The sequence below is a fragment of the Diabrotica undecimpunctata genome, chromosome 1, assembly GCF_040954645.1.
Source record: "Diabrotica undecimpunctata isolate CICGRU chromosome 1, icDiaUnde3, whole genome shotgun sequence".
Classification (NCBI taxonomy): domain Eukaryota; kingdom Metazoa; phylum Arthropoda; class Insecta; order Coleoptera; family Chrysomelidae; genus Diabrotica; species Diabrotica undecimpunctata.
Genome location: NC_092803.1, coordinates 142457500 through 142472777, shown reverse-complemented (window position 1 = coordinate 142472777; position 15278 = coordinate 142457500). Strand labels below are relative to the sequence as shown.

The 15278-nt window shown below is 33.2% G+C and overlaps 1 long non-coding RNA gene across 1 annotated transcript; it reads right to left on the bottom strand.

Annotated features, from left to right (window-relative positions):
* Nucleotides 1-1421: 1421 nt before the first annotated feature.
* On the bottom strand, nt 1422-6251 carry LOC140440515 (uncharacterized). Its single transcript, XR_011950858.1, has 2 exons — nt 6104-6251; nt 1422-1699 (listed from the first exon to the last, which is right to left on the bottom strand). It is a non-coding gene; the product is annotated as an uncharacterized lncRNA (long non-coding RNA).
* Nucleotides 6252-15278: the final 9027 nt, after the last annotated feature.

The window sequence follows — 15278 nt, the reverse complement described above, 5'->3', positions numbered from 1 at the left end:
GTATTATAATTTTGTAAATTCGTATTACTATAATTACAAACGAATATTTACAGATGCTTTAAAAAAACAAAAAATATCAAAATCTTGAGGAAGTCAAAACGGGCATAGGAATACACATATCTAGTATAAACTATTCCTTTTCTGAAAAAATTTCTTCACTTATTAATATTTGTATAGCTGAAATAATACCTATTCAAAATAGCCTAGTAAAAATAGGCCTAATAACATGTGAGGAAAAAAATTTTGAAACAGCTATAATGTTTACGGACTCAAAAAGCGCTATAGACAAAATTAATAACAATATGATAACTGCAACAAAAGACTACAGAGTCTTGGAAGTTAAAAAGAAACTATACTGTTTAAATAAATATGGGAAAGATATTAGATTATGTAGGATTCCTGGACATAATGATATCGAGGAAAATGAAATAGCTGACAAACTGGAAAAGGTTGGGGCTGAATTAAATATTCCTGCTGAAATTAGATTAAGTAACTTGGATATCATGTCTTTACTAAAAAATAAAATATATGTTCCATGCATCAAAATAATTGGTTAAATTCTTTTCAATATAAAGGTAAGTGGTATAACAACATGCAATTTTTTTTCCTAATAAACCATGGTTTGACACAATCCCATACATAGATAGGCGGCATATTACTACCATTATTAGAATGAGGACTGGTCATTGCCTGACAGGAGTACATTTATATAAAATCAACATGCGCGATAACCTATACTGTGAATGTGGACAAATGGAAACATTAGAACATATATTTTGGGAATGCCCAATAAACAAAATAAAAGGTTATGATGTCTATCAGGAACTGATCAAAATTAATATTAAAACCCCAATTACCATACCAATGCTTCTATGCCATATTAACCCTAAAATTATCAAAATTCTTCTCAGATTCCTACATATCAACCATATAAAATTATAACCTTCATAATAACCTATCCAATATTAACATTTAAACCACTTTTAAGAAAACAGAAAAGATAAATAAAATGTAGACATTATATGATGAAATGTCTATATTTACTGAGAATAGGGCATGAGATATATTCTCAGACTCACGACAGTGGCCCAAAAATTAACAAAACAAATGTACTGGCTGATTATTCAGTAGAATAAAAGCCAAAAGAAGAAGAAGAAGAAGATGATGATAATTGTTTTTTGAAAACGATTATTGGAGTGGAATTATTCGAAACGTTAAATAACAATAAATTATAAAATGTAATTTTCGTTACAATCAATTGTGCCTTAATCCCATATAAACATAATATTTATATTTTTACAACCTAAAAATTTTACCATTTAAATTGGGAGTTGCCAAATTAAAAAAAAATTCCCTAATTGTTTTAGTTCCTTATTCACTGACATAGTCTATAACCTATTAAGGAAGAATTAAAACAAAAATAACATGAAATTTTAAATTTAATATTACATTGCCATATAAACTGCAAAAATCTATACTTATATTTCAATACTTAGAGTTTTACACAGATTCCGAAAGATTTATAATAGTAACAAAAAATTGCAAAAATATACGTTAGTTGAAATTTAGACGTTCACTTGCACTCAAGCTGTTTATTCGCAAGTGGCATCTTTTGACTTAACGAAATTAGTACTTTTTTGTTGTAGTGTTGTCTAACTAATCTAGACAACAGACATATCCAGGTTGATCACAGTGTATGCTGAAATTAAAAAAAATAGTTTAGTATAATTTGTATGCAGGGTATTTCATTAATAATTGGAAAAATTTTAATTATAGATTCCTGACCCCAAAATATTGAGATTTAACCAAAATCACTTATTGGCGCCACACAAATTTGTTATTTTTCATTTCTACTAAAAGTGCCGTTTTGATTTCGTATGGAGTTATTTCTGGCATTAATTTTGATCCCTGGTTTGTGATTTTGGGCAGGGGCTGATCTTGCCCTTCGTCCGTACTCTTATACATTTCGCGATAAAAGGATTCGACAACCTCAAGGATTTTGGTTTTATCAGCAGTAATGTTTCCATTTTTTATTTTTATTTTGTACATATTTTTCTTGCCTGTATTGTTTGTATTTTGTCTAAAAACTTTTAAACTTTTGTTTTCTTGAATTATTTTAGTTATTTCTCTTGTATTGTTTTCTCTTACGTCTATTCCCTAGTAACACACGACGTCCTCTGGATGTCCAATATACGTCCAGTTTTGGTCCGGACGTCCCTGGATGTTAAACGGACGTACTTGGGACGAAGTGGGACGTACTTTGGGTGGACTAAATATGGACGTTCTCTGGACGTCCGTACTCGGACGTTCCCTAGACGTCCGAACTTGGACGTTTTCTGGACGTCCGACATTTACCAATTATGGGATCAAATAGCAAACATTACAATAGAATAAAAATTATTTACGTTAATAAAGTAATTAAAAGCGAATGGGTTAAATCATGATTATTTAAAAATTGTATAGTTCCAAAACATGTTTTTGTTTTTAGGTAAAGTGTAAAAATGTTTTCTTTATAGCTAATTCGATACAATTGTTTGGTTATTCTAGTTACCACGATAATATAAGTTTGCTAAAAATAAAAATATAATTTTTATTAACAAGATGAATCTTGAACAAGTGTGGCAAAATGATGATGATGTTATCAATAGTCATTGTCATGTCATACCTATTTAAACAAATGACACAGTTTAATTATAATAATAGTATTAATTCTTAATAGAAAAAAGAAAAAAAAATTATTCTATTTAAGCAGTATACACACATTGCGAATGGTGTGAATAAGCAACTTTTTTCGATGCTTGCTTTGGTTATAGTATATTGTTAAAGATTTGGTACCATTTGCTAGGTTACTTCTCAGTTTGGTTTTTATTTTATTACAAAAAGGTAGGTGTAATTCTTCCTAAAATTGGTTATGTTTAAAAGAAAACGTTTGTATCTAATCGTCATTAACAGAGGATACCTAGTTACGAAAAACGTAGAGGATTTTGTTGAAAATATTAATAACCCCGATATTCTGATCCCATCCCTAACTGATCATTTTGATGAGAGTTTCAGTTCAAATAGTTCAGGTAACAATACTTTCGATTTAAACTTTTTATCAACATCATGTTAAGTACCTAAAATAATCTAAACGGGTCACGTGGACGATCATTCTGGTGATCCTTTACAAAGCCCCTTTTTTAATGAAACTGAAGAAGGGTCCAAACAAGATTGTAACGAGAATTCTGGAGAACCTTATCGAGATGTTTTTTATTGTTCTAATAAATTATGCAACTGGACTTTCTCCTTTAAAATACTAGGTGATTTATTAAAAACCCATAAAGAAGTTCCTGATCTTTCTCATTTACCTTCAGATGCTAGAACCCTTCTTGCTTCACCCAGAGAACTTAAATTTAAAGACGTTTTTCCTGGGAAATATTTCTACTTTGGTCTTAAAAAAATACTCTGATCCATATGATTCAAATTTCAAAGGTGTTTTTATCTTCGCAAAGAAAAATGTTATAGAAATGTGTGTAAATTTTGACGGAATCCCACTAAAAAAGAGTTCTAGTAGTCAGTTTTATCCTAGTTTGTGTAATTTGTTTATATATCCAAAAATTGTAGCTTTAATAGGCATTTACCATGGTTATGAGAAACCAAAATTTGCAAATAAATGTTTGATTGATTTTGTATCAGAGGCTGTTTTTTTATTAGATAGTTTAAGCTAAAATAATTAAGCATGAAGTTTGTGCGGTAGTTGGATTAGTGTTACATGTTGATTTATATTTTAGAATAATGAGCTTTCCAAAATTGGTGAGGAGACCATAAACGAATTTGTTAGGAGAAGCCTTAAGAAGCTGATCTGCAATAAAATTGAAGGAAAATATAGTTGGCTAGGGAAAAAGCAATATAGAGCTTTTGAAGTCACACATATAGCTATGATTTTAAAAGGTTTGTAACTTGTAACCATAAATCAATTTAAGGTACATTTAAGAATTTTCACTATTGCTTAAGTGGCCACATACAGACAGTGAAGCACATCGTTAACTGTGTCTTATATGTAATTTAGAATGCAAAATTTACCAACTCACAAATGTTCAGGTCTGGCTATGAGATTGCTTTAAAAATTACAGCTAGAGATATGAGATGAAAGTATTTTGTTGGCCGTATATTTTATTTCTACACTGTTATTTTTGTTTTTTAAGTGTCAAAGTGTAATTACTACTCATTTGGTCATTAGGAATAAATAGCAATGGCTGGGTTGGTATTCTTCTAGTTCAGGCGAGATTCATTAAAACTACAGCACTTGAAATTCATGTGTTTAATTTTACGTCTGTGAATAATGATTTATTCACAATAAGCAAATTATAATGAACAAAATCTGAAATTAGTTTGTTCAATTTATGAATGTACATTAATTTTGTTTTCAGATGCTGCTTGGAAAAACTCCAAAACAAGCGCTGCCATGTGGAAGGGAATTGAAACTTGATAATGAAATATCTGAAGAGATCTAAGGAGAGGGCAGATGTTGAAATAAAAATATAAATAAAATTTAATTTGCATGTTGCAATAGCAAATATGATTAATTTTGTAATGGTTAAATTGTGTGGTAAATTAGAATGGAAAGGGATAAGAGAAGAATGGGAAGATTGAATGATTCTGTTTTTAGTGAGCCACAGAATTTTCAACGATTTGGCCAATTTCTTTAGCAATATTCACAATCCTTTTTTCTCCTGTCTAGAAAAGTATAGTCAAACACCCTATATCAGCCACAGCCATATTCACTCTTTAACTATTAAAATTTGTGACATTCTAGCATGCTTACGTTACCTTAATAACAATAAAGGTCTTGGTCCAGAGGGAATATCCTAACTTATTTTTAAGGAATTGTGCATTCTTTTTATGTATCTCTATGGCTTATTTTTAATAATTATCATTCCATTATAATTCTTTCCGCTATTCCTAAAATTTTCGAGGCTTCACTGACTGATTTTTTGACAGTAAATCTGAAGAACTAGCTTCATAGTGGTCAGCATGGTTTTCTGTCTAGTCGTTCCACTTTTACTAATTTACACTGATTATGTTATAATAGCATATTAAAACATTTATGTCAATTAGATTTATACTGACTTATCTACAAGCATCTTCTGTTCTTGTAAATTGTGTAGACCATATTCTTATTCTGGTATGATCCATTTCTTAAATCTGGATTCTCTTACTTGAAGAGTTACCTTTCAATCTTTATTTTTAAGCTAATTCATAAAATAACCAATCTCCTGAATTGCTTCAGCTAGTTTGTTTTCATAGTAAATACCAAATATATGTAATATTAAATGTAAGTTCATTTAAACACTTACGTTTTATTTCCCAAAATACATTCTTAATATGCACAGGATTACGCTACTTTTAGTACTTTATACAATGGCGTTGATGTCTAATTTACATCCTCAGCGCTAAAATAGACGTCCGAGAGACATCACAAAAGTCCGTCAAGTAAGTCCACCGAATGTATTATGGACGTTCGATTAAGTTCCACTTAATGACACTGTACGTCCAACTTACTTCCGCTAGGGACGTTAAATGGATGTCCATAGGACATCTGGCACAGAGACATTCGGACCAATATAGGACGTTAAAAGGACGTCCTTGGGACCAAAGCGGACGTTCCAAGCGGACCAAGCGGACACTATTATCCATATTAATTGTCATAGTAATTGTTTATTTTAACCGACTCACTAAAATTTGTACAATGGGAATTCACTCTATAAAATATTGCGGTTACCATAACTCCTAAATAAAATCAAACAAATATGTCATTTATTTAGATATGCTAAAAAAATTTAAATATTTATTCTTATAGTTGTAAGTATTAAAATATTCACTTTGTTTACACATAATAATTAATGATTCTAATAAATTTACAGTTTTCTCCTGAAGAAGTCACAAAATCGTGACGAAATATTGAGACTGAACAAATAGAGTTTTATTTCCTGACCGATTGCTGATACTATAAATCAATATTTAAAACAGTACGGTCGAAAAATAATTTGAAATATATATATATATATATATATACGCTTATGGATCTATTTATTATAACTATATTGTTTTTTGATATACTCACTCATAACGCCTACGATCGCATATTTCCTTGCAAGTACATGACAATGTGTCCTGCACAAGGAGTATTGTTAGTACAAGGCTCACCAATATTATGGTTCTGTAAGACATGGTTTTGTGTATACTCAGAACTGAATAAACACTATTGCAAAGGTTTGTATTTATAGTTTGACACTAATATTAATAGTCTATTGTTGTTGCTCTTATCACCATACTTATTTAATAGGTTTTTTAATCAGTTATGTTAAAAACTAATTTCGAAATATAGTAAAGGATTGTTTAGTGGAAAAACTTTAGTCATTTTTTAGTTTCATTAATAACATTTACACGACTTCCTAGCAAATTTAATTTTTTGTGCTTATGAAAATTTTAAAATAGCAGAATGTTCAGATCTTCAGTAGAACAGATTACAAAAAAAAACTAGCTATGTAAATAAAATCAGTTCGAAAAATCCTCTTACAATTCTGCTAAGAACAAAAAATGTATTTTTTAAACATCTCATTTATTTACATTTCTCTGTTCTCTGTTTGTCTAGGGCCTCATCTTCGATTGGAATCTCTCAAGGATGTCCATATTGGATCTCGACTCAGATCCCTACAGTAGTTACATATATTACATGGCTCCATATTGGCTTGGCTTGTATACTATAATTTTATTGTACTAATTCAGTTGGGATCTTTTTCCTATTAGCCAGTACATTTTACTGTCTTTCAGACCCTTTTTTTTTATTTTTGTAAATATGTGTTTCTTCCACATTAATCTGTGGTCCAATGCATACCCAGGTATTTTACATTATCCTTTTGTTGTAGTACTTGGTTACTTAATGAGGCGGTTGGACATGTAGTTTTTCGATTAGTGAACGTTATATATGTATTAACTTGCTTTCATTTACTTTAATTCGCCATGTTTGTAACCAAGTCTTTATTTTATGGAGATTACTGTGTGATGATGTTTTGACTTGTAGGAAGATCTGCTTAGGTTCTCTAGCTTTAATTAAATATAAGTTAGTGCACTGATTCTTTACTTTCACAAGGAAATGGCAGTCGGAAAGTTACTACTGGAGAATTAGAAAATAGTTAAGAGAAAAGAAAGACATAACCAAAAGCCTGCGAAACATTCAAAAGGGCTGCAGAACAGCCTTCTGTTTCTTCGCTTCTAAGGCTTTGTTATTCTTTCCTTTAGGCTTCTCTTTATTTTTTATTAGATGTTCTCTGATATTGTTAAAAGTTTCACATATATTCTGATTCATCTGGATCATATGTTTCCTCCATGTTACGTAGCTGTTCTGAAAGAATCCGTGCGACTGTCTCTTTTGTTTCCTTATCTTTTAGTCTTCTCATATCACATTTTTTGTTACTATTCTTTTTTTCGATATATTTTTAGTAGTGTTTCCTCATCTGCTCCCCAACTTTCCTCATAAGCTAGTGATGTAAGGAGATTCATTCAGAATGTGTAGTCTCCAGGAAAGTTTTTTGTCGAAAATAATGCCAGGAAGCTTTATTTGGTATATAACTTGGAGAAAATTTCCATTCAGAGTAATGGTTGGAGATTGCGTATTTTATCTTCTGGTAAAATGAATAACTTTGGATTTGGATAGGGAGAAGTTACGACCGGATTGACTGGCCTAGTTGTTTATTTTACTTGCGCAGTCGCAATTGTTGATTGCAGAACTACAAGATTAGCCATAGTGCATCGATTTGGTCTGAAGCCTGATTGAAATTGGTTGAAAATGTTATTGGAAGTGATGGGAATTTTTGGGAAGACCAAATGTTATTGAACAGTTGGAATATTTTCTCGTATGTATTTTGGTGAAGGTTTTTAAAAAAGATAGAGGGAATATCGCCAGGGCCTGCAGCTCAACTTTTTGTCGAAAAAATGGCATCATTTAGTTTTTGAGTAGCATCAATTTCGTTATGTAGATTAGTAGGATTATTTGATTTATTGAGAAAGTGTTAAGAAAAGCATATCACTGATTTGTTCGTGATCTCTAATTATTTTGTCCTGAATAGTGAGAGCTGGAATTTTGTATGATGTGTAATGTCCTTTCACTCACTTTATTTTTAACCATACTTAAGTCGGTGGGGTATCTTTGGTAATAGAGCTGGTAAAATGATTCCATGAATTTTGTTTATTTGTTTTTTATTATGCGTTTTGTTTTTGCTCTGAGCCTTTTTAAATTTATTAAGTCAGCTAGAGTGCGAGATTTTAGGAATTTGTTTAAAGCTCTTTTGATTTCTTGAATTGCTGTTTTGCATGAGTCATTCTACCAGGGAACGTGTTTTTTTATTGGGTTAATTTTTGTATTTGCCGGTACACTCCTCTGCAAAAGCAACTGTGCAATGGTTTAGTTGTTTTATGTCTTCGTCTATGTTATTTTGATATTTAAGTACATCTGTGCATCCTTTTACAGTTAGTTTGAAGAGTTACCAATTAGCATCTGAGATTTTCCATCTCGTTTTTGTATATTCCGATTTGACTGAATTGTTAGTAATGATAATGGGAAAATGATTGCTATCGAATAAGCTGTCTAGAGTATGCCAAGTTAGTAACGGGTATATTTTGGGATCACATAAGTTTAAGTCTATTAATGACTGACTGAATAGGAAAGTATGTACTATTTCCTGTATTTAATAAGTTAATATCAGTATTGTTAATGACATTTTTGATTATTTTATCTCTACCATATGTATTTTTGGAGCCCCACGTAGTGTTGTGTGGATTAAAATCTCTAACCATAATAATTGGGCCAGAAATTTGAGATTTTAGGTTTTCTAATTCAGTGCATGTCAATGTATAATTAGGAGGAATATATAAGCTACATATTATGATTTGTTCTGGACACCACGCTGTTATAGCAACAGCTTCTAATGAAGTGTTTAGGTGAAGTTTACGGTAAAAAATTTCAGTTGATACGAAAATTGATGTTCCTCCGCTAGCGCGTCGGTGTGTAGTTCTGATATGGTGATAACTAACAAAGTTTTTTAGATGGGGGTTGTGTGTCTCTGTAAAGTTTGTTTCTTGTAAACAAATAAAGTCAGGATTGGTTTTGAAAATAATTTGTTGTATGCGTGCCAGGCGAGGATAGAATCCATCGCAGTTCCATTGAATAATTATGAATTTGTTAATAAGAGGATTTTTGAAATGTCTGTGAGTTTTGATATGTGTCAGAGATGTAATCATCATCAGTTGTTTTGTGTAAGAAGTCAAGATTGGGTAATTTTGTAGAATCACCCATTAAGAGTTTGGTTTTGTCCTTAAATGTTTTTATAAGACGAGTTAGTCTATTTTTGGTTGATTTCTCAATTATGTTATCGGCTGGGATTATGAATATTTGTGTTTAAGTTGTTTCTTGCTTGGTGGTTTAGAAAACCCGGCATAAGTATTAGTGTGTTCACTATGAGTAGATTCTTCCGTAATGCTAGTTCTGTCGCTAGGAGAAGAAATTTCTGAGTGTGTACGTTTATAGTGTGTTTGTGTATCTGTCATATGTTGACTTGGTTGTTCTAATGAGGAGTTGTTATTTGAGGATGTAAGTGGTATATTATTTACTAGAGAAGATATATCTGTTGGTTCGAAAGGTATAGTGTTGGTTTCTGGGCTTTTTTCAGTAGACGTGGATTCGACTTTGAAGATGCGGTTTTTATTATCTTCGAAAGAGAGCACAAGAGAGGTTTGAAGCTCAAAAGTTTGGGAGGGCGGAAACACATAAAATTGTCTCCTAAAGTTAGGGATATGTGAGAATTCCTCCCCCGGAATGCCTGATTTAAGAAATGATACTAGGGAAGCAATTTTTAGACCTAGGCTTTTAACGGCAGTTTTGACAACTTCATGTGGGATACACGGGGAGGCATTGGATATTAAGATTGACTTTGTAGGAAAAACGAGTTTACGTATGTTTAAAGTAAGGGAGCCGATTTGTATGGTAGGATGAGATTTTTCAAGTTGATCTACTATGTTATTATTAGTTAAATATATACAGACTACAGACCCTATTGTTGGAGATTCTTGAGGCGAAGCAGATGTTCCTGGGTTCCATAATATCACCAATGGCTTTTAAATAATCAAATAATTCAGGCTGTCTTCGGCATGGGGTATAATTGCTTGTTCTTTCTTTGGGTAGGTTGGTTTTGGTGTTGTTTTTGCTGCTGTTACATATGACATTGAAGAAATGTTGTTATTTGATGTATATTGTTTTTTGCGGATTGTTGAATCTTGTTGTGACATTATTGTGGAAGAAACAGTTGGTGTAATGGTATTTCCTGTGCTGATCACGTACACATAAGCTGCATGTCAATTGTTGATATTAACTGACAATTTAATTTTTTATGAATTCAATGCCTAGCCTATAGGGCCGGCAAATTATTTGTTTTAACAATAAAAGAAGCCAGGTATTTACTCGTTGACTTTTCGAATAGGACTGTACTCTTTTAGGACTTTAAATCACAAAAATTCACGGAGAATTTTAAATGCGTAATTTAACTTTCGAAATTATATTAAAACGGGAATTATTATGAAAATTTAAAGAGTTGATAAACATAATGTTGTTATTAATCGAATGACATCTATGACTTTTTTTAAATGTTGACAATCGTTACGAATCGAATCTTTTAGTGACAGATATTCTTTTAATTTTTTTTTCAGTTTTTCATGATGACTAGAAACCACTCAAAGACTTTTAAACTATTGAATGGAGACATCTGTCCTACCTTAGGAATTCAAAAGAACCAAAATCATTGGCATTTTGAAATCCGGGAAAGAGGCTGAAGTCTCGAGAACTATCGACCTATATTTAGAGACGGGCGTAACTATAGTGACCAAATGCTATCAACTGCATTCATCGAAATCAGCTTTAGAACACGTATAAAAACGACCGTCACTTTTGTAGATCTCACGGCCGCTTACGACACTGTGTGGAGAAAAGACCTTATCTACAAGCTAATGAAGATCATATCATGCCTCAAAACCAGCCAACCAATAAATTAACACCTAAAAAATTGACTGTTGCAAGTATGAAATCCATGCACGTTAGAAAACGATAGAAAGCTGAATAATGGCATACCGCAGGGTTCAGTACTTCATTATTAATTAATACTTACACAGCCGATTTTTCTGTACAAAATCAAAACAATTCACTTATGCAGACGACTTGGCCATCGCAATTCAAAACCAAGACAAAGAATTGGAAGAAAGGCCCTTAAACGAGGACTTAAGAGCACTTTGCGACTATTTTAAACAAAACTGAAACCTACTTCTTACATGTTACAAATCGGCTTGCAGACGACACTCTTGGTATCACTTTCAACAGAGCTACTGTCAAACATAATAAAAACCCTAAACCTGGGCGTAACGCTCGCCAGATCGCTGACGTTCAAAAACCACCTTTCAGGCTAGCTGGTAAAGTAAGAACCTGTAATAATATAATAACGAAGCATGCTGAAACAACATGGGTTGCCAGTGCGATCACACTTTGAGCCTCTGCGTTGGCCTTGGTATATTCAGTCGCTGAATACTGCACACCATTAGGGCTTAATAGCGCTAATGTAAACAAAATCCTATTAAATCAACTCCAATAAGATGTCAAATATAATCAATCGTCCGTCGACTTATCGAGATATCTCGCACATTACACGTAACTGCTAACAAATAATATCCAGGCGACTCACTGTCCAAACCCTTCAAAAATAGGTGATAACTATGAGAAATAAGAATAACGGATGACAAGACAGTTGCCAACATAGTTATTGCTCTAACTATGTTCCCTTGACCCATCCATTTTATATTTCGTGATTCATCCATTGTCTGCTGCATCCTCTACTGCTGCATCTTATTTGTTTTTCTCCTTTGGTCCCGTTATTTTTCTCATGTTCTTTCTCTCAAAAAACTTTCAGCTGCTCTTTTTCTCTTGCTGTTAATGTAAATGTCTCTGCAGCATAATATACTACTATTGGTCTTATGGTCGTGTTGTAGATTTTCAGTTTTTGTGTTTCGATTTATGTTTTTATCTCTAAATATTTTTTTACTTCTATAAAACGCTGTATTTCCCGCTTGAATTCTTTTTTTCATATCTACACTTTCACATCTTCTGTTGACTAATACTTCCAAATATTTGAACGTTTCCACCTCTTCGTCCATATACTCTATTATTTGTACTGCATCCTTCTTTATACTTCTTGCTTTCCCAATCTCGCGTTATCATTTCTATTATTATTATAATTTTATTTGGTACTTTACTCTCTTGTAAGTCTCAAATTATTTTTCTTCTGTTTATCTTGTCAAACGCCTGTTTAATGTTTAGGAAAAGTATATGTATTTTTACATATAGCCGGCCCCGGCTACGCCGGGGCCGGCGTAGCGCAAGCGGTAGGTTGTTTGCCTCGCAAGCAGGTGGTCCGGGGTTCGAATCCCACCGCCGGCAAGAACATCTAGACATTTTAAAAATGTCTATAGGCCCCAGGTCGACTCAGCCTGAATAAAAATGAGTACCTTGGGTAAAACCAGGGGTAATAATAGACGGTTGAAGCGTAGCACTGGCCATGTTACCTTCCTTGTATACCGTAGGCCCTAGATATAGCAGACTACCCTGCTATACTCCCAAAGCCGCGACAGCGGTATAAAACGGGAGACTATTATTTATATGTATTTTTCCGTCACACTCGTATGTTTTCTCTATCACTTGTTTTAGCTTGTGTATAGCTTTATATGTTACATTCAGTAAATTAATTGCTTCGTAGTTTTTACATATTCTATGGTTTCCTTGTTTTGGGATGGTCACTATAATTCCCTTCTTTTATTCTTTGGGCGTTTTTTCCTTACTCCATATAATCTAAATAAGTTTATAAATATTTCTGTATAGTGCCTCCCCACCGTATTTTATACGTAAGTGTAGCAAGTTAGTATTATTATTATTATCCAGATTTAGCCATATGGCTCACACTCCCTCTAAGGCGAAAATTCACTCATCCCAGATACCTACGGTATCAAAAGAATTGAGCTCTATTGAGACTCTTTCCGTGTTATCGAGCCCTAGGTGACTTGGTATGTTGGAGTATCTCCCAAAAATTGTCACACGCATCTGGACGTCGAAAGTAGTACAGCTTTCAGCATGATCTTATATAGATGTTCATTTAGACCCAGCTTTTTTATGTTTTCGAGGAGGTTCTTCGGGATGACTCCAGTGGTAGAAAGAATAATAGGTATCGTCTGGGTGCTTTCCATTCTTCATTGTCTTTTTATTTGTATTTCCAGATCTCTGTACTTGGCGATCTTTTCGTTATATTTAACACGCAGATTGTTGTTGTTAGGTATCGCCACATCAATTAATGTTGTTTGTCTTGTTAGTTTATTAACTAGCACGAGATCTGGTCTATTATGTGCTACAGTTTGGTCTGTGAGCACAGTGCGTTCCCAGTGTAGCTTGTAGTTGTCATTCTCAAGCATACTCTCAGGAACGTATTGATAATAAGGGAGATGGTTTGTTTGTAGAAGTCCCAGATTAAAAGCTATCTCTTGATGGAGGATCTTCCCTACTGAGCCATGCCGTTCCTTATATTCAGTTGCAGCAAATGCCTGGCAGCTCCCGGTAAGATGTTGGATAGTTTCTTGGGCTTGACATCCATATCGGCATTTGTCGTTTTGGACCTGAGGGTCTTTGACGATATATTTCAGGTAATTTTTGGTTGGTATAACCTGATCCTGAATGGCGAGTAATGAACCTTCTATTTCAGGGAACATCTTTCTTGATGTCAGCCAATAATTCGACGCTACATTGTCGACATAGTCTTGACTGACTTCATTCGGATATCGCCCGTGCAGAGGTTTACCCATTCAGATGCGCATTTTGATCGGTGTTGTGTCATCTACTGCACAAATCGCGCGATGAAGGGTAGATGTCTCCGCTTGCACCTGAAAATAAGTTCGTAAATTAGTAATCTGTTTTTCTAATTGCTCGCTTATATCAATAAGTTCTCGTCCTCCTAAATACCGCGGTAATGTCGTTCTTTCTACTGCACTTCGAGGATGGTGTTTTTGTTCCTTTGTGAGGTGTGTTCGTACTTTTCGCTGAAGTGTTTCTATATCCGTTTTAGTCCACTTAATAATCCCAAATGAGTAGCTAAGCCCGGAAAATGCGTAGGTGTTTAATGCCTTAAACAAATTTTTACTATTAAGATGTGAGCGGAGTAGCTGTTTTACTCTTCGTATGAACTCTGATGTTAATTCGATTTTCATTTGTTTATGGTCAATTTTCCGCGCTTGTTTTACTCCTAGATAATTATACATGTCATTTTCGCCCATAGCCTCGATGTTTTGGCCATTTTGCATATCGAATCATCCGGGCTGAACCTTTCCCTTGACTATATTTACTACATGACATTTGTCTAACCCAAAGTGCATACTGATATCATTTGAAAACATTTCTACAGTTTTTAGCATTTGATCTAAGTGATTTCGAGTGGAAGCTATTAGTTTCAAATCATCCATATACAACAGATGATTAAGCTTCGCCACTACGGTATTGTTGTTTTTAATGCTAAATCCTGAGTCAGTGGAGTTCAATAGCTGGGATAATAAGTTCATCGCTAGACAGAACCGCAATGGACTCAGCGAGTCTCCTTGAAATAGAAGGCGGTTAATTGCGATATTTTCCGTTTCGATATTGCTTTCACCAGGTATTTGGAGGTGAATTTTAGTCTTCCAATCTGTCATTATATGTCTTAAAAAGGCCACTATATTATCATCGACTTTATATATTCTTAATATATCTACCAGCCATTCATGCGGCACTGAGTCAGAGGCTTTCTTATAGTCAATAAAGACAGTGAAGAGGTTCTACAAATATAAACAAAAATTAAAAAATTAACAAAACAAATGTACTGGCTGATTATTCAGTAGAATAAAAGCCAGAAGAAAAAGAAGAAGATGATGATGATAATTGTTTTTTGAAAACGATTATTGGAGTGGAATTATTCGAAACGTTAAATAACAATAAATTATAAAATGTAATTTTCGTTACAATCAATTGTGCCTTAATCCCATATAAACATAATATTTATATTTTTACAACCTAAAAATTTTACCATTTAAATTGGGAGTTGCCAAATTAAAAAAAAATTCCCTAATTGTTTTAGTTCCTTATTCACTGACATAGTCTATAACCTATTAAGGAAGAATTAAAACAAAAA